We start from the raw sequence: 27,418 nt of genomic DNA, 5'->3' as shown, positions 1-27,418 counted from the left end.
AGGAGAAAGATTATCTAACTTTAGGGCATCAAGGAGGATTTTCCCAAGAAAGTAACATTTGTGCAGAGATTTGAAGGATGAGTGGGAGCTAATTAGTCAGAGTAGAGGGAACATTGTGTATAAGCATGAAGCAGCATGCCACATTTGAGAGTGTAGGAGATGCTGGTGTACCTGGAGTGATGAGTGAGGATGAAAGTGACCTGAGAGAGGAAGACCCCCTAACAGGGCCAGGTCACATGCAGCTGTGTGGGCTGTGTTAATGATCTTGGGTTTTAGCAGGGAAATGACACAGTCAAATTAGTTTTTTTTTTTTTTTTTTTAACCACTCTGGCTGTGGTATCAATAGATGAGAGTAAAGATGGAGGAGAATATGTAGGGAGAGTAATTAGAAAACCATTCCTGCAATCAGGCTAGGGAAGATAGACAGAAGTGGAAAAAAACTTAGAGATTTTTCCTGAGGGCAGATGGATAGAAACTGATGAATTGGATATGGGCAGCAAGGGAGAGAGGTGGCAAAGATTTCCATTTTTTCCGGCTTTGGCAACTAATTTGACTGCTAATAGATAGCTTGTGGGTTCTCCTCTCTCTCTCTCTCTCTCTCTCTCTCTCTCTCTCTCTCTCTTTCTCTCTTTTGAGATGGAGTCTCGCTCTATCACCCAGGCTGGAGTGCAGTGGCACAATCTCAGCTCACTGCAACCTCCGCTTCCCAGGTTCAAGCAATTCTGCTGCCTTAGCCTCCTGAGTAGCTAGGATTACAGGTGCACGCCACTGTGCCCGGCTAATTTTTGTATTTTTAGTAGAGACACGGTTTCACCACGTTGCTCAGGCTGGTCTTGAACTCCTGACCTTGTGATCCCCCCCCCCTTGGCCTCCCAAAGTGCTGGGATTACAGTTGTGAGCCACCGTGCCTGGCCTTTCTCTTTTTTTTTTTTTTGAGACAGGGTCATACTTAGTTGCCCAGACTGCAGTTCAGTGGCAGGATAATAGCTCACTGCAGCCTCGATTTTCTGGCCTCCAGTGATCCTCTTCACTTCCCTGAGTAGCTGGGACAATAGGGATTTGCCACTATGCCTGGCTAATTTTCTTTCTTTCTTCTTCTTCTTCTTTTTTTTTTTTTTTTTTCTGTTTTTTAGTAGAGATGAGGTCTCAGTATGTTGTCCAGGCTGGTCTCAAACTTCTGGGCTCAAGTGGTCTGCCCGCCTCAGCCTTCCAAAGTGCTGGGATTACAAGTGTGAGCTCCTGCACCTCACCCAGTCGCTCTTCTTGAGAGAGGAATTCTAGAAGAGAACTAAGATGGAGAGGGCAGACAGAGATTTTCTTTTAAAAAAGACATCTTGAGTTTGAGATTCCATTGAAACATTTAAGAGGAGGAAGAGATGATTATGATCTCAATCATGAAGAGGATTATACAAGAGCAATATATGACATGGTTCTTTCCATCATGAACCTTATATGCTGGTCCAGAAGATAAAACACATTTTTGAATATAATTAATACTACAAGACTGTGATTGAAGGCATTCTGAAAGAGTAGGTACAGTAAGTGGAGTGAGGCCACTTCGGACATGGTGATCTCAGAGTTTCAAAGATAAGGAAATAGTTAAGATGGGCTTTAAAGGATAAGTAGTGTAGGAGGGAGGGAAAAGCATTCTAACAGTAAATGGAAAAAATAGGTAGGTAGTGAAAGGGGTGTGGCGAGGGTCTGGGTTGTTAGTTCCTAGTTATAGAGCAATTTAGTATTCATCACAGCTTAACCAAGAATCTTTTGTATGTAATAATTTGACTTTTATAATGTGTTTTCATATATCTCATGAGAAATGGTCTTATATAACCTAATTCTGTCTTATGTCTCTGTCTTTCCTACTTATTGAAAAGTTCATATTATGGAAATCCAGTATTCTGTTGTTGACCTATAATAGAACTATAAATATTATTCTCTGACAGAATGTTATGAAGATGTGCCACTGAATAATAGTTGTTCTTTCCAGCTTGATTATCTTAGGGGAAAAATGACATGTGATTTAATTTATACGAGAGTACCTTGTAGACTTTATGGGATTATGAAAATGCAAAGTATTGTTATTAATCCTCCCATATATTCCATGTTACTCTTCAGAACTTAGAAGTAAATATTTTTTGCTCTGTAGCAAAATGACTGCAATCAGTGGACTTTTTTCCAGCACCTTTGTCTAAGTCTGGAGTCTAAAAAGCGCAGCTCTCTGTAGGCCAGGTTCAATTTTGGAAGTGTGTAGTGATCTTTCTTTCCCACTCAATTGTGGTTTTGTTTGCTATTAACAAAAATATAGTTTTTTATTAACAGATGAAATAAGTGTAAACCACTAGTTCAAAATATTTTTCTAAATTACCCAATTAAGATTTAAGATCCCTCCCACCCCATTCACTTAGGTATCTATAACTGGGGACATTTTCTAAATGGAACATTTTCAGGCATTACTTATGTATCAATTATTACTTAATAATTCTCCCATTTTCTTTATGCTCGAGTTGAAAGAACACTTATATTTGATTCAGAGGGTTTTCTAGGACTATGACTAGAGATAGTGTTTCAGAATTTCAACACACCAGAGTCCTTTCCTTTCTCCTTTCTTGGAACAAGGACCTGGTAACATCTGTTTATTCTTACTCAAAATGCTTGCATTCATTTACCTTTGCTAATTATCTCCTAAAGTATTCCCTAATACTCTCCTTCCCAAGTACAGAAAAAGTATGTGAAATGCTTAGTTGCTGCCTGATTATAACATGATTATAACAGTTGCATCGTGAAATACTAGGATTATCTTTTTTCCCAATCAGATAAGAGTAGTTTCCCTTCATTTTTCTTTACTTCATTATTCTTTGAAGCTACTGGTGTTTTAAAAATGGTATTAAAATGTTGTTCCCATAGCAACACCCTACTAGTTTCTTATGGAAAACATGGCATGTTTTACAAGTTGGATTGAAAAAAAAAGAAATGCTTTCTGGAAGAGTTTATTTATAAACTCAAGCCAATAGAACATAGCTGTTTATTTCTTTTGGAAGCATTGTTAAGCAGGATGTAACACAGGATTTTACACTTTGATGTAAATAAAGTACGCTTCCTATCTTGCTTATGTAAAAGTTTATCTTTGAATTTGTATTAAGTCAACATTTCCCCTCTCATAATTAGACTTGAACAATTTAAATAAAAAACTTAAGTACTGCTAAATTTTAGTGAAATAATTTCTAGGTTCTATTTAAAGGTGCTTATTATCTGTACCCAGAAGCTGATTGGCTGCTTCTGAGACTGTTAGTGCAATGCCCATATTACCCTTGTGATGATTTCTCAGCCAATTAGGCTGCATGAGGGATGGTGGATTTTGTTCAGGATCTGTTTCTTTCTCTCTCTCTCTCTGTCTACTGATTTTGTAAAATCAATGCTAAGATATTTTAAATCTTTTTGTATTTAAATTGTATAAATTATGTTACCCATTTTATGCTGTTTCTTACTATGTGTTTAGTAATATTCAGTTTCATCTCAACATTTGAGTTATTATTTTTCTGAGAGGGTTTAGGGAAGATATTATATTTATAATTAAAATTATTAATCCCATGTTTTCCTCCTCTTAGTTCTGTCTCGCTAAATTTAATTTCTATTTCCTCAGTCTTTTGAGATTTTTTAACATCCAAAAGCATGATTTATTCCATATTCTAGTTTGGCTACCGTTCTCTATCCTTTGTTGCTGTGGTTTTTGAAAGCTACAGAGCCATAAGATATCCTTTGAAACTAACATAAATTATATTTTATGGAGGTTAGATTTAGTATACTTCAATTATTTGCTCATTCAACAAGTTCCAGATGCTGGAGATACAATAGTAAAAAATGCATACAATAATACTTCTGTGCTATTGGAACTCACATAGTATGTATCAGTTGGAGACACTTTGATTTTGCTCACTTGGCTGTATTCATTTCTGTATTCACAGTGCCATTTTGAAAGACTCCAATAGCTGGTACCCTTCCTGTATCTGTATAATTGAAAATTCTGAGTAATTTTGTATATTTCATTTTCCACCTAGGTGTTGATATATTAATACTTCTAATATTGCACTGTAGTTTTAGACATACTTAATTCCAGCACAGAAACAATAAAACAAAAGATCTAGCTATCTAATAAATTTAGAAGAGATCTTTTGTGTAATAGTTGAAGATTCACCCTACTTGATTGCCAAGTCTTCTATGTTTTTTCTTTCAAAAAGCTTTTCAACTTTAGCTTTTTCATTTTTACTTTTAGTGCGCCTTTATTATCTTGTTGTGCCTAAGCTTTAGTGTTCTGTTCTCCTTGCCTCTCTGCCAGCCTATCCTAAACAAAGCCACTGGACTGATCTCAAATTTTCGATACAGTTGTGTCACTCTTCTGCTCCAGAACCTTTCCACGTAGACCCAGGACTAGACAGTAAAATTTGGGGAGGAAGATTGGACAGCTCACTTTGATGTCCCCAAGGATGAGCAGGGCATTGTGGTCAGTCATACTCTTTTACCACATTATGTAGTTGTTTGGTTGATATTTTTTTTTTTTTTAAGACGGAGTTTCACTCTTGTTGTCCAGACTGTAGTGCAATGGTGCGACCTCAGCTCATTGCAACCTCTACCTCCCGGGTTCAAGCGATTCTCCTGCCTCAGCCTTCCCAAGTAGCTGGGATTACAGGCATGCGCCACCACACCTGGCTAATTTTTATATTTTTAGTAGAGACGGGGTTTCTCTGTGTTGATCAGACTGGTCTCGAACTCCTGACCTCAGGTGATCCACCCACTTCATCCTCCCAAAGTGCTGGGATTAAAGGCGTGAGCCACCACGTCTGGCCTTGTATTTTTTCTTTCTCTGTTTTCCTTTCCAGATGTTGAAGAGATAGAAGGGATCTTTCTGAATAGTAAAGCTAGAGAGGTTATTTTGGATCTAGTTTCTATTGCCTTGAGTCAGGGATTGCAATTTAATAAAATTTTATGTACTTCGTTGCATGTATAATGGCTAGTTTTTAAAATTACTTTCTTTTAAACTTTTTTTTTTTAATGGATGTTGGTATGTCTTCCAGTCTTAGCTTGTGCAGTAAATGATTACTATCAATTGTAAACAACATATAAAAGACATATTCAGTGTTATTGGATTTTGTTAATGATTTTTTTCTAGATAACGGAAAGAGAATAATAGCAAGGGAAGAAACATCACAATTTATATTAACAATTTAGCTAGCTAGCATTTGAGCCTGTGGGCATGGCTTTGTTCACACAGTTTCTGTGAGACTTATTTAAGAGCTGAAGTATAAAAAGGCCTTTAATTGTCATTTGTGAAAATCAGGAGTAATTAGTGTAAGTTTGTTTTATTTAGAACTTTTGGTGGTGGACACAAGAGAAAATCCGTATGTAATTTTATTGCATTTAACTTTGTTGGTGTTTTGTAGGTCAGGAGCCTAGCATTGTTTAGACTAAAAAATATCCAATTTTAGAGACAGGGTTAATTTTCTTCCCCTAATATATTTATTATTGTTAATACTGCTGCTTGACACTCATTCCAAAACTTAGTGGCATGAAACACTCTTTATTATGCACATCGATTCTGCAAGTTGTGCCCTCTGAAAGGGCACAGTGGGGAGAGGTTTTTCTCAGCCCCGTGGTGCCTGGGATCTCAGTTGGGAAGACTGGAAAGTTGAGATGGACACACTTGACTCTTGGGGACCAAAATGTGTCTGGTACCTAGACTAGGACTGTTGACTAGACTGCCTTCATGTGGCCTTGCTTGTGTGTAACCTGGCGGCCTCAAGTGTTAAAGTGAAGAATGACAAATCTTTTTTTTTTTTTTTTTGACAAAGCCTTGAAAGCTGAGCATTGTCATTTCCACAACATTCTATTGGTTACAAGTGTACACTCAGACAGAAGAGGGGAATTAGACTTCATCTTTTGCTGAGGGAGTTGACAAGGTTTTGGAAGAGCATGTGGTACAGAGATACTGTTCTGACCATCTTTAGAAAAGACATTCTGTCACAATAGTTAAGTCTAATAGTTGCCACTGTTGTTTGTTTTGAATGTGTATTTTATAATAACATTAGAGATAGAAGATCAGGAATCCTTTTTTTTTTGAGATAGGATCTCACTCTGTTACCCAGGCTATAGGGCATTGGCATGATCATGGCTCACTGCCACTGCAACCTCCCCAGACTCAGGTGATCCTCCTACCTCACCCTCCTGACTAGCTGGGACTTTAGGCACGTGCCACCATGCCTGGCTAATTTTTGTAGGGACTGGGTCTCCTCATGTTGCCTAGGCTAGGAATTCTTTATCTTACTCTAGGACTTTGAGGAGGGGTCTGTAAACTGAAAGTTGACAATATTTTTTTAGAAAGTATTTTTAAAATGTATTTTCCTATTAATTTGAAAATTAAATATTTAAAACTTTTTTTTTTTTTAAACAAAGATGAGATCTCACTATATTGCCTAGGCTAGTCTCAAACTCCTGTGTTCAAGTGATCCTCCTGCCTTGACCTCCCAAAGTGCTAGGATTACAGGCATGAGCCCTGTACCCGACTAAAACATTTTTTTTTAAGTCAAAATTGCTTAGGAATTTGTTTCCTATCTCTTACTTTAAATAAGTATAGGGTGCTCACTTTGGCAGCACTAAAATTGGAACTATACAGAGATTAGCATGGCCCCTGTGCAAAGATGACATGCAAATTTGTGAAGAGTTCCATATTTTAAAAATAAAATAAAATTTTAAAAACCCCACAAGTATAGGGTATTGTGGATTGCTAGCATATCCATTTAGATTATGTGCAGTTTTAATTATTGCTATATGTGAAGACTGTATAAAACAGTTTCCCATTGAGAAGAATCATTTAAAATTTACCATGTCAGATGTATTTATTCAGGTTCTAGTTTAAATCTAAAAAAATCCTACACATACACAGATAAGAGAAATTATAAGAAGAAAAGAAAAAGTAGGATAAGTGCCCTTTGATCTTACTCTTTTTTTTTTTTTTTTTGAGGTGGAGTCTCACTCTATTGCCCAGGCTGGAGTGCAGTGGCGTGATCTCAGCTCACTGCAACCTCCACCTCCCAGGTTCAAATGATTCTCCTGCCTCGGCCTCCCGAGTTGCTGGGATTACAGGTGTGCACCACCACGCCTGGCTAATTTTTGCAGTTTTTATAGAGACGAGGTTTCACCATGTTGGTCAGGCTGATCTCAAACCCTTGACTTGTGATCCCCCGCCTTGGCCTCCAAAAGTGCTGGGATTACAGATGTGAGCTGCCACGCCCGGCCTGATCTTACTCTTAAGAATGAATGTGCAAGGAAATACAAGTCATGTTTTTCTTATCTGGAAGGGTCTTATTAATGGAAGCAAGAGGTCAACAGAGCTGAAGAAAACCCTTATATGTGCCTAGCCAGAAAATATTGGGTGTTGGGAATCCTTTTATCTGATAAGGAGGTGGCTTAATTTGAAAAGGCTGGGGACCTTACCTCAACTTGAATTTGCGCCCCCACAAAAGCCTTATCTTAGAAAATCTTGCAAGCAAAAGAAATGATATGATTGGAGAGGCCTTGGTGAAGTCCTCTAAACTCTGGATGGTTTGTGGTTGGGTGCAGGGGAACAATGAAGGCCTCTAACATATGGTATTACTCCCCTAGAATTGACTTTTTTTTCCTTGCAGTCTCTCAAATCAAGGTTTTATTAATTTATTTATTTCTATTTTTATTTTTTTGAGACAGTCTCACTCTGTCCCTCAGGCTGGAGTGCAGTGGTGCAATCTTGGCTCACTGCAACCTCCGCCTCCCAGGTTCAAGCGATTCTCCTGCCTCAGCCTCCTGAGTAGCTGGGATTACAGGCGCCTGTTACCACACCCGACTAATTTTTTTGTATTTTTAGTAGATACGGGGTTTCACCATGTTGGTCAGGATGGTCTTGAGCTGCTGACCTCAGGTGATCCGCCCACCTTGGCCTCCCAAAGTGCTGGGATTACAGGTGGCTGGGCCACCACCCCTGGCCCCAAATCAAGGTTTTAAAGGAATTGGCAACTGTGCCATTTGACGTGTATAGCATGTAACCAAATGAATTTTTTTTTTTTTTTTTTTTTGAGTCTTGCTCTGTTGTTCAGGCTGGAGTGCAGTGGTATGATCTCAGCTCACTACAGCCTCCGCTTCCAGAGTTCAAGCGATTCTCCTGTCTTAGCCTCCCGAGTAGCTGGGACTACAGGTGCGTACCACCACACACTGCTAAGTTTTGTATTTTTAGTAGAGATGGGATTTCACCATGTTGGCCAGACTGGTCTCGAACTCCTGCCCACAGGTAATCTGCCTGCCTTGGCATCCCAAAGTGTTGGGATTACAGGCATGAGCCACCCTTGCCTGGCCCAAATGTAATTCTGATGTATCTTAGTGAAGCTAGCTTCTCTTTTTTTGTCATTTGAGAGCATGCTGATGCCATCAAAGAATTATTGTTTCGTGAACACATTTTGGAAACTGGAAAGACCATTGAGACATAAAACAGTGAAGAGTGGCTTGCCAGCAAAACTGATTGAGTACCTGGCAGCACATCTGGTTTTGCTGCTTTAGTGAAGGAAGAAGCTCCATGAGCCGCTATGAATCATTGCTTGTACATTGGCATCAAAGACTCTGCCAAAGATCATGAAAGAAGTCTTGTCTAAGGTCTCTAAAGTCCCACTTTAACCTAGTCAGGGCTTTGAATCACTGCCTTGTCAAGAGCTTCTCTTGAGAAATAGGAGAGGATTATGAGGTTATTTTCTATTGCAGAGAAGTTCATTGATTCTGTAAAGAACAAGTCTCAAAGCATTGGGAATTCTGGTTCTCTTTGCTGCAACATAACTTCATGAATCAGGGTTTTCAGAACACTTGGGGCAATCAATTGGATTGTTAAACCTACTGCCATGGCAGGGCACAGTGGCTCATGCCTGTAATCCCAGCATTTTGGGAGGCCGAGTGGGGTGGATCACAAGGTCAGGAGTTCAAGGCCAGCCTGACCAACATGGTGAAACCCCATCTCTACTAAAAATACAAAAATTAGCCGGGCGTAGTGGTGCGTGCCTGTAATCCCAGCTACTCAGGAGGCTGAGGCAGGAGAATCGCTTGAATCTGGGAGGCAGAGGTTGCAGTGAGCCGAGATTGCGCCACTGCACCCCAGCCTATGCGACAGAGTGAGACTCTGTCTCAAAACAAAACAAAACAAAACAAGAAAACCATACTGCTTACTACTGCAGCTCTTTAAGAGAAACAGTAGCAGCTTTCTAATTGAAATAGGATTTTGTGGAATCTGTTTTTATTTTCCTTTAACTTTATTGTCTTTTTTAGTTTAAGCATCTTTTTTACATTGGGAGAGTTTAATCTGTTTACATGAATGTATTTAATCATATGGTTAGATTTATTTATTTATTTTTTGAGTTGGAGTCTCACCATGTCACCCAGGCTGGAGTGCAGTGGTAAGATCCTGGCTTACTGCAGCTTCCATCTCCTATGCTAAAGTGCTACCCTCACCTCAGCTTCCCACATAGCTGGGACTGCAGGCATAGGCACAGTGGGACCCTGTCTCTACAAAAAATTAAAAAATTAGCCAGCATGCCTGGCTGTTTTTAAAATTTTTTGTAGAGACAGGATCCCACTGTGTTGCCTAGGCTGGTCTCAAACTCCTGGGCTCAAGTGATCTTCCGACCTCAGCCTCCCAAAGTGTTGGGATTATAGGCATGGGCTACTGCACCTGGCTTAGAATTATTTCTGCTGTCTTCTTGTGGTGTTTTTTTTTTCTCATGCTTTTCCCCCACTTGTTTTCTGACTTGTGCAATATTAATAGAGTTTTTCTTACTTCTTTTTTCTCCCTGAACTTATGGTTTGAAAATTACTTATACTCTTTCTAATTTAGTAGTTACACTTGCATTTTTACATATATATTTGACTTAAATTTCGAGTCCTCCCAGCTTCTGCCAGAGTAGTACGAGGACTTTCGAACTCTTTACCTCAGATCTTTCCCTCCTGCTATTTCTCTCCATTATTTTAGTTCTACCTTGTTTTCACTTAACTGCTCCACACCCTACCCCAACTTTATATATTTTAGTTCCTTTATAGTCAGGGCTTATTTGAATTGACGTATATGATTTTGCTTTTTTGCATATACTCTTTATTTAGGTATATCTTTCAGTGATTCTTTCAGCAACTATCTGTGAATGACAAATTTTTTCACTTGTTGCCTGAAAATGTCTTTATTTTGCCCTCATTTTAAAAAATATAACTTAGCTTGATATAGAATTAGAAGGGTTTTTTTTTTGGACTTGGAAGATTTCTCCATGGTTCTCTGGCTTTGGTTATTGCTGATATGATGTCAGCCATCAGCGTAATAGTCTTGCCTTTCTAGGTACATTTTTCTCTCTGTGTGTGATTTTAAGGTTTTTCTGTTTGTTTTTGTTCTACACACTATACACAACACAATCCCAGGACATACAACAAACTTCCTTATTGCCTCCCCAGGCCAGACCAGTTGATAGAGTTTTCCTAGTCTTGTCTTCACTGACACGGTAGCTCTTCCTAGGCCTCTGGACTCTGCAGGAGGCTAATTCCACACCTCAAATATATACATCTAAGGCGGCGTCATCTGTTTTTGAATGACAGTTTAGAACCCCAGCTTCTAGGGGTTATATCCCAATTTCAAATCTTCCTGGGCTTCATACATCAGCCCATTGCATTCTTTTGGCTTTCATTTGTTCCTGGCACTTGGTGTCTTAGTCCATTTGGGCTGTTCCAACAAAACACTTTGGACTGGGTAACTTACAGGCAACGGAAATTTGGGGTCAAGATCAAGGCACCAGCAGATTGGGTGTCTGGTGAGGGCTTGCTCTCTGCATCATAAATGGAGCCTTCTCATGGTGGCCTCATGTGGCAGAAGGGACAAACAGGCTCCTTTAGGCCTCCTTTACAAAGGCACTAATCCTCTGTAATCCAAGCACTTTGGGAGGCTGAGGCGGGCGGATCACCTGAGGTCAGGAGTTCAAGACCAGCCTAACCAAAATGGAGAAACCCCATCTCTACTAAAAATGCAAAATTAGCCTGGCATGGTGGTGCATGCCTGTAATCCTAGCTATTTGGGAGGCTGAGGCAGGAGAATTGCTTGAACCTGGGAGGCAGAGGTTTCGATGAGCTGAGATCACGCCCTTGCACTCTAGCTTGGGCAACGAGCAAAACTCCATCTCAAAACAAAACAAACCAAAACAAAAACACAAAGGCACTAATCTCATTCATGAGGATGCCACCCTCCGAACTTAATCACCCCCGAAAGGCCCCACCTCTTAATACAACTGTAGTACCCAGGAATTTTCCTTTTTGACTTTTTTATGTACCATTTAAAATGTGTTTAATGAGGGAAATAAAGAAAATGAGACAGTCTTGAAAAGATGAGTCATAATGGAGTTAGAGACCTTTGAAACATGGCGAATTTATTTCTCCACCTCATGAGATTTCTAGTGTTAGTATAAATGTATATACTACATGTCAGTTGAAATGTAAAATATGTTCACAGCTCTAAGGGCTCATTGATTGATTGTCTGCTTTATTCCATAAAAAGATTTAAAGTGCTATTTTGAGACATATATATCAAAATATATCACTGTATATACAGGGGCCCAAGTATGTCATTCATAAGGGATATATACATATGTATCTATATATGTGATTTATAGGTATATATCATATAAGCACTCCTATGTAAAAAAATAAAGGAAGTCACAAAACTCATACATTCTATTTATTTATTTATTTATTTATTTTTGAGATAGAGTTTCGCTGTGTTGCCCAGGCTGAAGTACAGTGACTCGATCTCAGCTCACCACAACCTCTGCTTCCCAGGTTCAGGAGATTCTCCTGCCTCAGCCTCCAGAGTAGCTGGGACACATGCTGGGCACATGCCGCCATGCCCGACTAATTTTTATATTTTTAGTAGAGATGAGGTTTCACTGTGTTGGCCAGGGTGGTCTCGAACTCATGACCTCGTGATCCGTCCACCTTGACCTCCCAAAGTGTTGGGATTGCAGGCGTGAGCCACCACGCCCAGCAACATTCTATTTATGAAAAGTATCAATCACTGGACCACTGGATCACTGGATCAATGGACCAATATATATATTTATCTATATATCGATATACAGAGATCAATATATAGAGAGTAGAGGTACACATAGATCTCTTTCTCTCTTTGCTCTCTATATAGCTGTATCTGTATATCCTTTATGAAATTACCTGAGCCCCTGTTTCATGTTTAACTTGAGGAATTTATCAAAGCCTGAGACTGTTCTAGGCATGTTCAGATAATGTTTGAATATTCTAGAAAGATTCTTTAATACTTCTATAATCTTTCTGCAGAAAGATTCTTTGCCATGATCTAAGACAGTGGTTTTCAAAATGTGGTTCCCGAGTCCTCAGCACCAGCATTACCTGGGATCATACGGTGTATACTGCTCCTAAGTCATTCGTTAGGTTTTCTTTTTTTTCTTTGTTACGATTTTTCAATTAAGGTTTGATAAAATATTTGAACTCATAGGTGGTCCAGTGATTAATACTTTTAATAAATAGAAAGTATGAGTTTTGTGGCTTGCTTTTTTTTTTTAATATAAGAGTGCTTATTAATTCTACAGTGTAATATCATGCTAAATACTCTAATAAAAATTATGTATGTGTTTGTATATTTATGTTTTCCATACTTGAGCATCCTTCATTTTTAAAAGAACATTGTTTAAAGTTAAATGTTAGATATGGAATTAAATAAATATGTTATATCTTTAAATTAATTATCTTATTTTAAAAATAATCTGCCTACCCTAAGCTCAGAAGATAAATTATAATATTAGTTATGTGATTTCTCTTAATGAGCCTCATGGATGTAAAACATAATTAGCATTGTTACACTTCCTTCAAGACAGAAAATGCGTGCTTTCTTAGTAAATGTAGTATGCTTTTGTTCATGAAGAATGTCATTAAGTAGTGCCATACTATTTTAGGGTGCTAAAATAAAAATATTTACAACTCAAAAATAATTTAAAACTATTCTTATAAAAGAAGGATGTTCCATTGTTTTCTATCTGTTACTTAAATCATATAAAAATGTTTTGAAATGCAAACTGCTTGATGTTTTGGGATTCAGAGACTTTGATGATCATTTACAAAAAGTTTCTGCCAAAGATAGCAGGGTGCGATGGCTCATGCCTGTAATCCCAGCACTTTGGGAGGCTGAGGCAGGTGGATCACGCGAGGTCAGGAGTTTGAGACCAGCCTGGCCAACATGGCAAAACCCCATCCCTATTAAAAATACAAAAATTAGCCAGGTGTGGTGGCGCACACCTGTATCTCAACTACTCGGGAGGCTGAGGCAGGAGAATTGCTTGAAGCTGGAAGGCGGAGGTTGCAGTGGGCCAAGATTGCTCCACAGCACTACAGCCTGGGCAACAGAGCGACTAGTCTCAAAAAAAAAAAGTTTCCACCTAAGAACTGAATACGCAAAATGAATGATAGAGTAGTTAGTACCATTGTAAAGACATTAAAGACTCATTTTCTGATTCTTAAGTATTTAAACAAAACCACATACAGCGCCTTGAATATAGGAGTGCTCAGAAAATGTTGGTTGAGTTTAAATGACCAAGTTATTTTTGACCCTATTCGTCTATTAGCATAATGTTGTCTTTTTCACTTAATGATTAAGCTACTTTTAGATATGTTAGGTATCATGAGCTGGTCCTCAGTGTCCTAGAGAGCATTATAAGATGTAAATTCAGAGAAGGGTGAGGAAATGTTAAACATTCTACCAAAGTATGGCTAAAAGCAGTCTACAAACTTGAAGAATTCAAGAAAAGGTGATTGCCTAATAGATTTAAAAATGAATATTCACAAAAAAGAAACCCCATTAAAAACTGGGCAAGGGACTTGAAAAGACATTTTTCAGCTGGGCGCGGTGACTCACGCCTGTAATCCCAGCACTTTGGGAGGCCGAGGCAGGCAGACCACCCGAGGTCAGGAGTTCAAGACCAGCCTGGACAGCATGGTGAAACCCCGTTTCTACTAAAAATACAAAAATTAACCAGGCGTGGTGGCACACGCCTGTAATCCCAGCTACTTGGGAGGCTGAGGCAGGGGAATTGCTTGCACCTGGGAGGTGGAGGTTGCAGTGAGCCGAGATTGTGCCACTGCGCTCCAGCCTGGGCAACAGAGTGAGACTCCATCTCAAAAATTAAAAAAAAAAAAAAAAAAAAAAGACAAGACATTTTTCCACAGAAGATACATGAATCACCTTTAAGCACATGAAAAGATGCTCAACATCATTAATTATTAGGGAAAGAAATGCAAATCAAAGCCACAAGATACTACTTCACACCCATTAGAATGGTGATAATAATAGCAAAAGGGAAATAACAACTATTGATGAGGATATAGAGAAACTGAACCCCTCATTCATTGCTGTTGGGAGTGTAAAATGGTACAGCCACTGTAGAAAACATTTTGGTGGTTCCTCAAAAAGTTACCATATAAGCCAGCAGTTCCACTTCTAGGTGTTGTATACCCAAGAGAACTGAAAACAGATGTTGAAACAAAAACTTGTATGTGAATGTTTATAGCAGCATTATTCATAATAACAAAAAATTAGAAATAACCGTCATATCTATCAGCTGATGAATGGATACACACAATGTGCTATATCCATATAAGGGAATATTATTCAGCCATATAAAGGAGTGAAGTACTGATACTTGCCACACATGGATGAACCTCGGGAACATTATGTGAAGTGAAAGAACCCACACACCAAAAGCTATATATTGTATGGTTTCATTGCCATGAAATGTCCAGAATGAGCAAACCCATAGACATAGCAGATTATTGGTTGCCAGGGGCTGGGATGAAAGTAGAATGGGGCCGGGCGCGGTGGCTCAAGCCTGTAATCCCAGCACTTTGGGAGGCCGAGACGGGTGGATCACAAGGTCAGGAGATCGAGACCATCCTGGCTAACACGGTGAAACCCCATCTCTACTAAAAAATACAAAAAACTAGCCGGGCGAGGTGGCGGGCGCCTGTAGTCCCAGCTACTCAGGAGGCTGAGGCAGGAGAATGGCATAAACCCAGGAGGTGGAGCTTGCAGTGAGCTGAGATCCGGCCATTGCACCCCAGCCTGGGCGACAGAGCAAGACTCCATCTCAAAAAAAAAAAAAAAAAAAAAGAAAGTAGAATGGGGAGTTGTTGCTTAATGGATATGCAATTTCTTTTTGGGGGTGATAAAAATGTTCTGGAATTATATAATTGTGATTGTTATACAACATTGGGAATATACTGGCAGTCACTGAATTCCATACTTTAAAATGGTGATGTTTATGTTATGTCAATTTTACCTCAGTAAAAAGAAGGAATACTCAGTAAGGTTTTCTTGAAAACAAATTTTTTTAAGTTTAAAACATTTTTAAATTTTTTGTAGAGATGGGGTCTTGCCATGTTGCCCAGGATGGTCTTGAACTCCTAGCCTCAAGCAATCCTCCTGCCTCAACCTCCCAAATGCTAGGATTACAGGCCTGAGTGCCCAGCCTGTAATTCTTTTCTTAGTAAAACATTACCAAAGTAAAAAATTTAAAACCAAAGGAAATTTTATTTCAGTATTGTTGTTTCGTGCTTAGAAAAATTACAAAATGTTATGTTTGGTGAAATATATAGAAGTCAGCCCGGGCAACATAGCTAGACCCCATCTCTACAAAAAATGAAAAAATTAGCTGGGTGTGGTAGTAGTCCTAGCTACTCAGGAGGCTGAGACAAGAGGATCACTTGAGCCCAGGAATTTATTTATTTATTTATTTATTTATTTATTTTGGAGATGGAGTCTTGCTCTGTCACCCAGGCTGGAGTGCAGTGGCGTGATCTCGGCTCACTGCAAGCTCTGCCTTCCCAGGTTCACGCCATTCTTCTGCCTCAGCCTCCCCAGCATCTGTGACTACAGGCATATGCCGCCACACCTGGCTAATTTATTTTATTATTATTATTATTTTTGAGACAGAGTCTCGCTCTGTCACCTGGGCTGCAGTAAGGTAGCGCGATCTCAGCTCACTGCAAGCTCTGCCTCCCTTGTTCACGCCATTCTCCTGCCTTGGGCTCCACAGGCCTGCAACATCATACCCAGCTAGGAGTTTTGCTAGTTACAAAGAACCCTAGGATAAATCACCACAAGGCAGTCTCATGCAGGGTATTTTATTGTGCCTAGTATGTTGCTTTTTTTTGTTTGTTTGTTTTTTGAGATGGGATCTTACTCTGTCACCGGCCTGGAATGCAGTGGCATGATCTTGGCTCACTCCAACCTCCAACTTCCTGGTTCAAGCGATTCTCCTGTGTCAGCCTCCCGAGTAGCTGGGATTACAGGCACGTGCCACCACGCCCAGCTGATTTTTGTATTTTTAGTAGAGACAGGGTTTCACCATGTTGACCGGGATGGTCTCGATCTCGTGACCTCATGATCTGCCCACCTCGCCCTCCCAAAGTGGTGGGATTACAGGTGTGAGCCACCACGCCCAGCTGTATGTTGCTTTTTAACTGTGATGAACAGTATGTCTCAAACTGTTTACACTTTCCCTGCCATCTTATTCTGAATCTACGTAACTTCTTACTGTTGTTAGTTTCACACATGCCTCTCTGACCTGAAACTTTATTCTGTCTGTTCTATTGGCATTAATTTTTGACCCCTTTAGCTAACCTACTCCTTTAATGACATGCTTTCTAGCCACTGTGGATAAACATCCTGTTTATCCTGCTTCCCCACACTCCTGCTGACTTCCCTAGATCTGTTTTCATTTCATCATCTCTGCTTCCTCTGCCTTAGCAAGGAAACCTGCGCAGCAAGAACCCCAAAGACAAGAGTGAAGTGGGATGGGGAATGAGAATGAGAATAAGGCAAAGGCCCAGTCTTCTTTTGTGAAATCTGCTAGAAGAGAAATTGTCCATAGCAGCTAGTATTATAGTTCTACAGAGGTCTGCTATTTCTAAAGCTCAAACATTATTTAGTGCTGATTCAGTATCTTTATCTAGTAAACTGATGTTTCTATCCAACATAGAACATACAGACTATCTTGAGGGTAGTGTTTCTTTCCCAAATTATGTTCCATAGAGTATTAGTACCTGGAAATGGGAGAAGCAGCTCAGCTTTGGAAGAGATGAGATGATTCTATAGCCAAATATATTTAGCAAAGGTTGCTTACCTGTTCTTGGAGGTCCATAACACCTTAGCCTGTTAAGTGCTGTATTACTTACTCAGTCAAGAAACCTGTTTGAGTCAGCATTTCCCAAACTTACTTGAAGTGAGAACTTTTTTTACGGGGGGAATAGCATGTGTGTTAATAGCCTACACAACATCATTTGGGGAGACACTGTCCTAGAGCATTGTAAATTTGTGTCACTGCAGTAAAAAAAAAAAAAAGTAGCCAATCTTTTTTTTTTTTTTTTTTTGAGACGGAGTCTCACTCTGTCGCCTAGGCTGGCGTGGAGTGGTGCGATCTCGGCTCACTGTGACCTCGGCCCCCCCTACCTGGGTTCATGCAATTCTCCTGCCTCAGCCTCCCAAGTAGCTGGGACTACAGGTGCCCGCCACCACGTCCAGCTAATTTTTGTATTTTTAGTAGAGACAGGGTTTTGCCATGTTGGCCAGGGTGGTCTCAAACTCCTGACCTCGGGTGATTCGCCTGCCTTGGCCTCCCAAAGTGCTGGGATTACAGGTGTGAGCCACTGTGCCCAGCCCATTGTAAACTATTTCATATTCATGCTATGTATATTTAGTTCATATATAAATTCTCCATCAAGGTAGACCTGATATTTTCCTTTTACTTACAAGTGTCATATTGTTGTCTTCCAGTGATTTTTTTTTCTTTTTGCTACACAAAAATATTTCTTAAGGTTTGAATAAAGCACTAGGACATTCCTGGTTTTAATTGATAAGGAAATTTGTTTACCTCTTTTAAAGCTGTTGTATGTAAGAGTACATTTGTTGATCCTGGTATAAAATGTAAGACTTGCATAATTCAAATACTCTTTTGAAATCCAAATAATGTCTTCATTTACCAAGGATATTGTCAAGGCAAGCTCTTCTTTAAGAAAGTAATTAGCTTTAAATGTTGAAGGTATAATTAATAAATAAGCACAATTTATTACTTTGTTAACCCCTCTCTACAGAAAATAGCTGACATTCAGTGTCTAGCCATTCTTAACATAGAAATATGTAGACATTAATATTTTATATCACAATATATTCCTAAGAAACCTATTGTAGGTATCATTCCTATTTTCATTAGGTTTTATTAGTGGAGGATTTTGGCTTTTTCATGTACTTGAATTTTTTTTTCTCTATAAAATAACTCATTTATTACATTGCTTTTCTTGATTTTGAGAACTTTATAGTTTTTAATGGATGTCTCTAATGTTCGTAAACGATTCTAAGCTCTTATTATAGACAATATAAGATTAGATCAGTTGTAGCTAACCCCTCTGCCGCTTTTGTTGTTTTTTACATGCAATACATGAATCTAATGCAGAAATGAAGTCTGTAGCCTTGTAGATTAGATTCCCCTTGTGTCTTCCACGGTAGGGAGGATATGGTCTGAATGTTTGTGTCCCTCCAAAATTCATATGTTGATATCTTAGCCTTCAAGGTGTTGATATTAGGAGGTGAAGCCTTTGGGAGATGATTAAGTCACTGCAGCTCCACGCTTATGAATGAGATTGGTGCCCTTATAAACAGGACCACAGAAAGACCCCTTACCCCTTCCACCATGTGAGGTTACAGTGAGAAGATGCTGGTCTCTGAGGAAGGGCCCCTCACCAGACAGAAAATCTCCTGGTGCCTTGATCTTGGACTTCCTGATTTACAGAAATGTGAAAAATAAATTACTTTTGTTTGTAAGCCAACCCGTCTATGGTAATTTGCTGTAGCAGCCCAAACAGACTGAGACAAGGGGTATTAGTATATTTCCATTTAGGCTTGGTATGTCTTTTGACTGATGATCCCAGGTTCTTTCATAGTTGTTTCTATGTGTTTGGCTCCTGATCCTTTAGACAAATCAGCCAGTTCTGGCAGTGATAGAACATAATGGTTTCAGAGCCTCTCCCACAAAAACAAATGACTCCCCAGTGAGTTGCTGAAGAGCCAGAACAGATCTTCTCTTACATGAGTCTTGACTCTTCGACAAAGCATCAAGTGAAGGCTGTGTTTGGTTGAGTTGGCTTCAAGATTAGTTTGTTATAAATGATTGCTTTTCTATTGCTTTTACTTTTTCTAGTAATAAGCCTTCTTTCTTCTTAAATGGTGTTTAGTACTTTGCATTGTTATATGTGATCTACCAGTTATATATCATATTTTCAACTCTGTGTATATTTTGTTGACTGAAAAGAGAGAGTTGGAGTATGAAATAATAATTGGTACTATAATCGTTTTTGTGATGATAAATTTCTAAAGTCAAACCTATTTATTAGCTTGGGACGATAATACATAGTGATATTCAGATGTATCACACATAGATGATTTGTGCATGAAAAGTTTTATTTTAATTTTATTAGGTTAGATTCTACCCTTGTATATATATTTTGATGATGTGTAAACATTTCAAGAATACTACAGCTTCTTAAAGTGGGGTTTCTAGCATGATTGTGAATTAGAATTAGATTAGAATTTCTGTTTTTTATTCTTTGTTCATTCTGTAATTGCATGTGGGTTGTTATTTATTATCTTGCAGGCGTAATTGGAAAATACATTTTTCCTTTCTACCTCAAGGAAATTGCATTTACATGACTAAACATCCTGTATAAAGTCTATTTGCAGTTTACATAATAAATTTGTAACAGTCTGCTATTTCTTGCTTATTACATTGTGACCCTTAACTAAGACAAAGCTTTTCTTTTTCTTTTTCTTTTTTTTTTAATTTAAGTTCTGGGGTACATGTGCAGAATGTGCAGGTTTGTTATATAGGTATACACGTGCCATGGTGGTTTGCTGCACCCATCAACTCGTCATCTACATTAGGTATTTCTCCTAATGCCATCCCTCCCCCAGCCCCGCACCCCTCCACAGGTGTTATTTCTGAGGCCTCTGTTCTATTTCATTGGTCTATACATCATGCTCTGTTGAATAGGAGTGGTGAGAGAGGGCATACTTGCCTTGCGCCAGTTTTCAAAGGGAATGTTTCCAGTTTTTGCCCATTCAGTATGATATTGACTGTGGGTTTGTCATAAATAGCTCTTATTATTTTGAGATACCATCAATACCTAGTTTATTGAGAGTTTTTAGCATGAAGGGCTGTTAAATTTTGTAGAAGGCCTTTTCTGCATCTACTGAGATAATCATGTGGTTTTTGTCATTGGTTCTGTTTATGTGATGGATTATGTTTATTGATTTGTGTATGTTGAACCAGCCTTGCATCCCAGGAATGAAGCTGACTTGATCGTGGTAGATAAACTTTTTGATATGCTGCTGGATTCGGTTAGGCAAACCTTTTCTAGGTGCTTATTTCTTAAGCAGATTTCAAATGGAAAAGTCAAGAGAGCCAGTTGAGATATCAAGTTGTTATTTAAAACCATTTGAAATGCCTAAAAGCTTTGAAAGCTTTTACTTCTTAGTCCAAGGTGGTGAGTCATCTTTCACCTTACCAGTTTTTTGTTGAAACACCCAAATGGTAGAATGCAGAAGAATTTATATCACCCTTGCAAAATTAAAAAAAGTTTTCACTCACAGTGTCATGTTGAAGAGCTTTGGTACCAAACAGTAAAGTAAGAGTAGAGGGAGGATACACATCAGCCTGCCCATTGTTAGCCAGCACACTTGAGGGAAACTTGCTCAGAGGTTGATCAGAGAGCCTGCCCTTCCATATAAACCCAGTAACGTATGCAGGCTGGGAGCTGGGGCTGGAAACAAGAGTAGGAACAATGGTGTCTGCCAGTAAAATCTCTGTAGGTAAAAATCTCTATTCTCCTAGCCTGGGTGGAGTTACAGGAGAGAGAACCAGCTCTCCAGTGCACATCCTATGTGCTGCAGCTGCAGGGTTAGCAGAAATCACTGTGGAGAGTGGCCTTCAGAAGTAGGAGGATAGAGAGGGGCTCCAATGTCAGGCTGAAGTGGGAGGCCGTGCCCTAAGATTCAGCAATGATCTGCATGGTCTGGCACAGTGTAGACCAGCACTGTTGAATAGAACTCTTGGCAATGAGGAAAGTATCTGTGCTGTCCAGTGTGGTAGTCACTAGTCACAAGAGCTTTTGAACACTTGAAACGTAGCTAGAAACTGAATCAGTACCAAAAGCCTGAAAAGAGCGCTTTCCTCTTTTGGGTATTTTTATCTTAAGGAGTTAATCATGCAGATGTACAAACTATTATAGCATTGTTTATAATATTTAAAAAAATACTATAATATTAGAGTAACATAAACATACTATTTATTTATTTTTGAGATGGAGTCTCACTCTGTCGCCCAGGCTGGAGTGCAGTGGCGTGATCTCTGCTCACTGCAAGCTCTGCCTCCCGGGTTCAAAAGATTCACCTGCCTCGACCTCCCAAGTAGCTGGGACTACAGGCGCCTGCCACCGCGCCCAGCTAATTTTTGTGTTTTTAATAGACATGGGGTTTCACCATGTTGGCCAGGCTGCTCTCAAACTCCTGACCTCAGGTGATCCACCCGCCTCGGCTTCCCAAAGTACTGGGATTACAAACCTGGCCCAAACATACTATTTAAAGCAATTTCATACCCAGGCAGTGGAGTACTATGCAGCTGTTAAAACTGCTGTTGTAGATAAGTATTTGTTGACAGAAAAGTTGTTTACAATATGTTACGTGAAAAAGGGCTGGTTACAAAACTATGTGGTTAGTGTGTTCCCATTTTTTAGCAAAAATATTATATATTTGTGTGCATATACAGATAGATTATATGATCTAGAACCAAGGTATCCAAAGTTAATGCCTGTTTTGCCGTTTTTTGGCTGTGTACTTAGCCTTTCAGCCTTCTCAGTTTTGTTTTGTTTTGTTTTTGAGACAGAGTCTCCCTCTGTCACCCAGACTGGAGTGCAGTGGCGCGATCTTGGCTCACTGCAGCCTCTGCCTCCCAGGTTTCAGTGATTCTCTTGCCTCAGCCTCCCAGGTAGCTGAGATTACAGGCATGTGCGACTATGCCTGGCTAATTTTTGTAGTTTTAGTAGAGATGGGGTTTCACCGTTGTCTCTACTAAAAGATTGTCATCGTTTGGCCAGGCTAGTCTCAAACTCCTGACCTCAGGTGATCTGCCCGCCTCAGCCTCCCAAAGTGCTAGGATTACAGGCATGAGCCACCACACCCGGCCGCCTTCTCAGTTTTTGTTTTTGTTTTTTTTTTTTTTTTTTGGCTGTTAAAGAGAGATTTAAAAATAATGTCTTCTGGCGAGAACTACCATCTTCCACTTTGCCAAAATGACAAACACAAAGGGAAAGAAGAGTGGCACCGCTGTATTTTCTTTAAAAATATAGTCTTTTAGAAAACGTGGAGTTACTCCTTTGGCCACATACATGTGAAGCTCCAAGAAAGGTGATATTGTAGACATCAAGGGTATGGGTACTATTCAAAAATTTCAAAAAGGAGTGTCCCACAATGTTACTCAGGCAAAACTGGAAGAGTCTATCAATAGTGTTACCCAGCATGCTGTTGACATTGTTGTAAACAACAGGTTGGCTGGGCACGCACGGTAGCTCACGCCTGTAAGCCTAACGCTTTGAGAGGCTGAGGTGGGCGGATCACCCGAGGTCAGGAGTTTGAGAGCAGCCTGGCCAACATGGTGAAACCCCGTCTCTCCTAAAAATACAAAAATTAGCTAGGTGTGGTGGCCGGCACCTGTAATCCCAGCTACTTGGGAGGCTGACACAGAAGAATCACATGAACCCAGGAGGCAGAGGTTGCAGTGAGCAGAGATCAAGCCATTGCACTCCAGCCTGGGCGACACAGCAAGACTCCGTCTCAAAAACAAACAAACAAAAAAAGAAAACAGGTTAAGGTCCACGTTCTTTATTATTATTATTATTTTTTATTCTTTTATTATACTTTAAGTTCTGGGATACATGTGCACAATGTGCAGGTTTGTTACATAGGTATACATGTGCCATGGTGGTTTGCTGCACCCCTTAACCTGTCATCTACATTTGGTATTTCTCCTAATGCTATCCCTCCTCCCTGCCCCCAACAGGCCCCGGTGTGTGATGTTCCCCTCCCTGTGGCCATATGTTCTCATTGTTCAACTCCCACTTATGAGTGGGAACATGTGGCATTTGGTTTTCTGTTCCTGTGTTCGTTTGCTGAGATATTTCTCTTAATACCTGAAATTGTTATCTGTTTCCGCTTCTGGGAGGAAGGTAATCTTTCTTGGTTTTCACAACAATATCCTCTCCTGAGAGAAGGAGGCTTTGCTTCTGTAAACATACCTTCCGAGTCTGTGTAATCCTGTGCCTTAAATGTCTCTTTTTTCAGACCCTTTAATGTTCTTACTTTCCAAAAGAGCTCTCTACTAAATGCCCTTCCCATTTGCTCCCTTACAATGCTTCTGGGCAATCTCTTCTCTATGCTAATGACTCCTAAGTTCTTTACCTGCAGTTGAGCACTCTCGCCTGAGCTTCAGATCCAGATAACAGGATCACTAACTATATGCCCCATGAACGTCTTGAGTTCATCACATCTGATACTAAAATCTATACTTCTGGCCAGGTGCAGTGGCCCACGCCTGTAATCCCAGCACTTTCGGAGGGCGAGGGAGGCCGATCACCTGAGGTTAGGAGTTCGAGACCAGCCTGACCAACATGGAGAAATCCCATCTCTACTAAAAATACAAAATTAGCCATGTGTGGTGGTGCGTGCCTGTAATCCCAGCTATTGGGGAGGCTGAGGCAGGAGAATTGCTTGAACCTGATAGGCGGAGGCTGCGGTGAGCTGAGATTGCACCGTTCCTCCAGCCTGGGTGACAAGAGTGAAACTCCATCTCCAAAAAAAAAAAGAGAAAAAAAAGAAAGAAAAAAAAATCTACATTTCTTCACACTTTAAACCTGTAATGCTTTTACTTATCTCTAATTGTATCACCATCTTTTTGGTTGCTTGTACCATCCTGGGACACTTTCCCTCAGTCTATCAATTACTAAATCCTATTCAGTTTTTCTTGCCCTGTTTTTATCTAACCCCTCCTTTCTATCTTTATTGCCATTGCCCATGCCAGGTCCTATTCTCCCTCCCTTCATCTCCCTCTCATTGCTTCCAGAATTAGCCTTGGCCTATGATCCCACACTCCTGGGGCACGTGTAGATTACCTGAATCTATTTAGTTATAGAACACATGCCCTGAACAACTTTTGACTTCTGGGTCATATGAGAACTTAAAAAGATAACTAAAAATATTTGTTGATATTGACTGCATTCATAACATGGAATGACTTTACACTTTACCAAATAGTTAATATAAGTGTATGTAAAAATAGGATATGTATAAAAAAGATAAATAATACAAGAGATCATTTGCTGACTTCCAAATGAGTGGTATAGATAATCCCCATAGGGATTTGGAAGCGTGAGAGATCATTAAGAGTAATGGATTTAATGGAAAGGAACAAAGGAAATAAAAAGCAGACAAGGGTTGGTGGGGAGGAGGGGTGGAGAGTTGGATAAAAGGGAGAAAAAGATAATGTAAGTAGTAAAGATACATGACATTGGGGTTCATGAAATTAAAAAAAGATAGGGCTTCCCAGGGCTGCTCTGACTGCATAATACACAGTACACGGTTTGGTTGCCATGTTAATGAAAACAAAGTCTTTTGATTTCATACTCCCCTAGTCCTTTAATTTCACTTAATTATTGACTGAACTATGTTCCCAATCCTGGCTAGTCATTTTGGAGTTATCTGTCTTGACCAAACAGGAGACTGGGCAATAGATGGTGTTTGTAATCAGAACAAACACATCCTTTGACACCAAAAACAATAACTTAAAATGCATGCCCTGATTATCGCTGAATGTATATTTGAACTATGTGGTCTTCTGTCAATATTCTGGAATTTTCAGATAGCCTAGCATTTTAAAAATTTATTATTTTAGTGACCTCTTCATAGGTAAACACTCTTATTTCAGTCTTATCCATTCCAAAGACATGAATGTGTATAATTTATAATGTGGTGCTATTCTAAATATATGTATATAGGTTCATTTTTAATTTTTGTTTTTTAGAAACAGGGTCTTCCTCTGTCACTGAGGCTAGAGTGCAGTGGTATGATCATAGCTCACTGCATCCTTAAACTCCTGGGTTCAAGCAGTCCTCCCACTTCAGCCTCCCGAGTTGCTGGGACTACAGGTGCATGCCACCATACCTGGCTAATTTTAAAATTTTTTGTAGAGACAAGGTTTCCCTGTGTTGCCGAGGCTGGTCTTTAACACCTGGGCTCAAGTAGTCCTCCTGCTTTGGCCTCGTAAGGTGCTGGAACTAGATGTGTGAACCACTGTGCCTGGCAGTTTGATTTTTTTCAATTTCATTCAAGTCAGTGTATGTTGTATAGCTGTCCTTTTAGTTTTGTCTCTGAATTTTCGGAAATTATATATTTTCTCCATTATCATTTCAATTAATAGCATTTTTTGGAAATTGATCATACTAAGAATTGGCATATAAAAACTCCATTTAACATAAAATGATTCTTGGTTTTGAAATATTAATTATAACATAATTAATATATTTCCCTAAGCACCCTATTCAAAGTACTACTAACATAATATCTTAGAGCAGAGGTTTTCAAACTTTGAGTCAGCTTGCCTGTTCTTTGTCTGGTTCTTTCTTGCTCATAATCCATGATGTGCACTGGTGTTTTCAATTATTTTCTATTTTAGTCCAGTTCAGGTTATTTCACTTGCTAGTGATATGGTGGGGGAAATGCTGGTTGCAACTCAGTAGATGGATTTCATGATTCACTAATGGGTCATAAGCTGCAGTTTGAAAAACAATACCTTAGAGTAGGCTTTTACAAAAAATAATTTGAAAAATACAGAGCAACATAAAGTAGCAAACCAAATTTGATTCACTAGTTAACTCCTGTTGACATTTCAGAAATAGAAATATATACATAATAAGAATTCAAACAATATCACAATTGCTATTTGTTATATTAAAGTCATCCAGAAAGATATAAAATGAAAAATGTTAAACCTTTGTCTTCTTTAACACCTGGTCATTCTGCACAAAAGTAGCTAGTAAAAATGGCTTCTTATAATGACATTTTTTGTGCATGTACCACTACATATGTATCTTTTAAAAATACTAAAGAGATAGATATATATATTCTGTTCCATCTTTATCACTTAATATTATGTCTTAGTGATCTTTCCATATCGACAATACAGATATCATTTTTTTAACCCCCAAGTCAAAGGTCATTTTTAAAATTTATTTTTATTTTTGGTCAGAGTCTTCCTCTGTCTCCCAGGCTGAAGTGCAGTGTTGTGATCATGGCTCACTGCAGCCTCAAACTCCTGGGCTCAAACAATCCTCCCATTTTAACCTCTCAAGTTAACTAGGACTACAGGTACATGCCAACACACCTGGCTAATATTTTTAATTTTAATTTTTTTTGTAGAGATGGAGTTTTACTATGTTGCCCAGGCTGCAGTGTAGTGGCACAGTCAGAGCTCACTGTAGCCTCAACCACCCACGCTCAAGCAATTGTCCAGCCTCAGCCTCCTGAGCAGCTAAGACTACAGGTGTGAGCCACCATGCCCAGCTAATTAATTTTTTATATTTTGTAGAGATGAGGTCTCACTATATTGTCCAGTCTGGTCTCAAACTCCTGGGCTCAAGCAGTCCTCCTGCCTTGGCCTCCCAAAGTACTGGAATTACAGGCATGAGCCACCTGGCCTCTTATTTATTTTTATTTGTATTTTTTTGAGACAGAGTCTTACTCAGTCACCCAGTTTGGAGTATAGTAGAACAATCTCAGCTCACTGCAACCTCCGCCTCCCAGGTGCAAGTGATTCTTCTGCCTCAGCTTCCCGAGTAGCTGGGACTACAGGAGTGCACCACCACGCCTGGCTAATTTTTGTATTTTTAGTAGAGATGGGGTTTCACCATGTTAGCCAAACTGGTCTTGAACTCCTGAATTTATGATCCACCCACCCTGGTCTCCCAAAGTGCTGGGATTACAGGCATGAGCTACCGCGCCCAGCCCATCCACCTGGCCTCTTATTGCATTCTTTTTAATGGCTATATAATATTCCATTGTAGGGATGGAGTTTAATTTCTTCAACCAGTTCCTTATTGATGCCATCTAGATGCTTTTAAGCTTTAAAATTTTTCCCAATCTGATCAATGAAAAATATATCTCCATTGTTCCAATTTGCATTCTTAAGTTGAGATAGTCATATTGTTA

At 39.4% G+C, this 27,418-nt stretch overlaps 1 protein-coding gene and 1 pseudogene across 4 annotated transcripts in view; both read left to right on the top strand.

Annotated features, from left to right (window-relative positions):
• Window positions 1-27,418, top strand: part of CDK19 (cyclin dependent kinase 19) — a 217,407-nt gene that overhangs the window by 90,758 nt on the left and 99,231 nt on the right. The window lies entirely within an intron of this gene.
• LOC112623894 lies at window positions 6,627-6,724 on the top strand (annotated as a pseudogene).

This window comes from Theropithecus gelada, chromosome 4, assembly GCF_003255815.1.
Source record: "Theropithecus gelada isolate Dixy chromosome 4, Tgel_1.0, whole genome shotgun sequence".
Lineage (NCBI taxonomy): Eukaryota > Metazoa > Chordata > Mammalia > Primates > Cercopithecidae > Theropithecus > Theropithecus gelada.
This window is presented reverse-complemented; position numbering and strand designations above follow the sequence as displayed.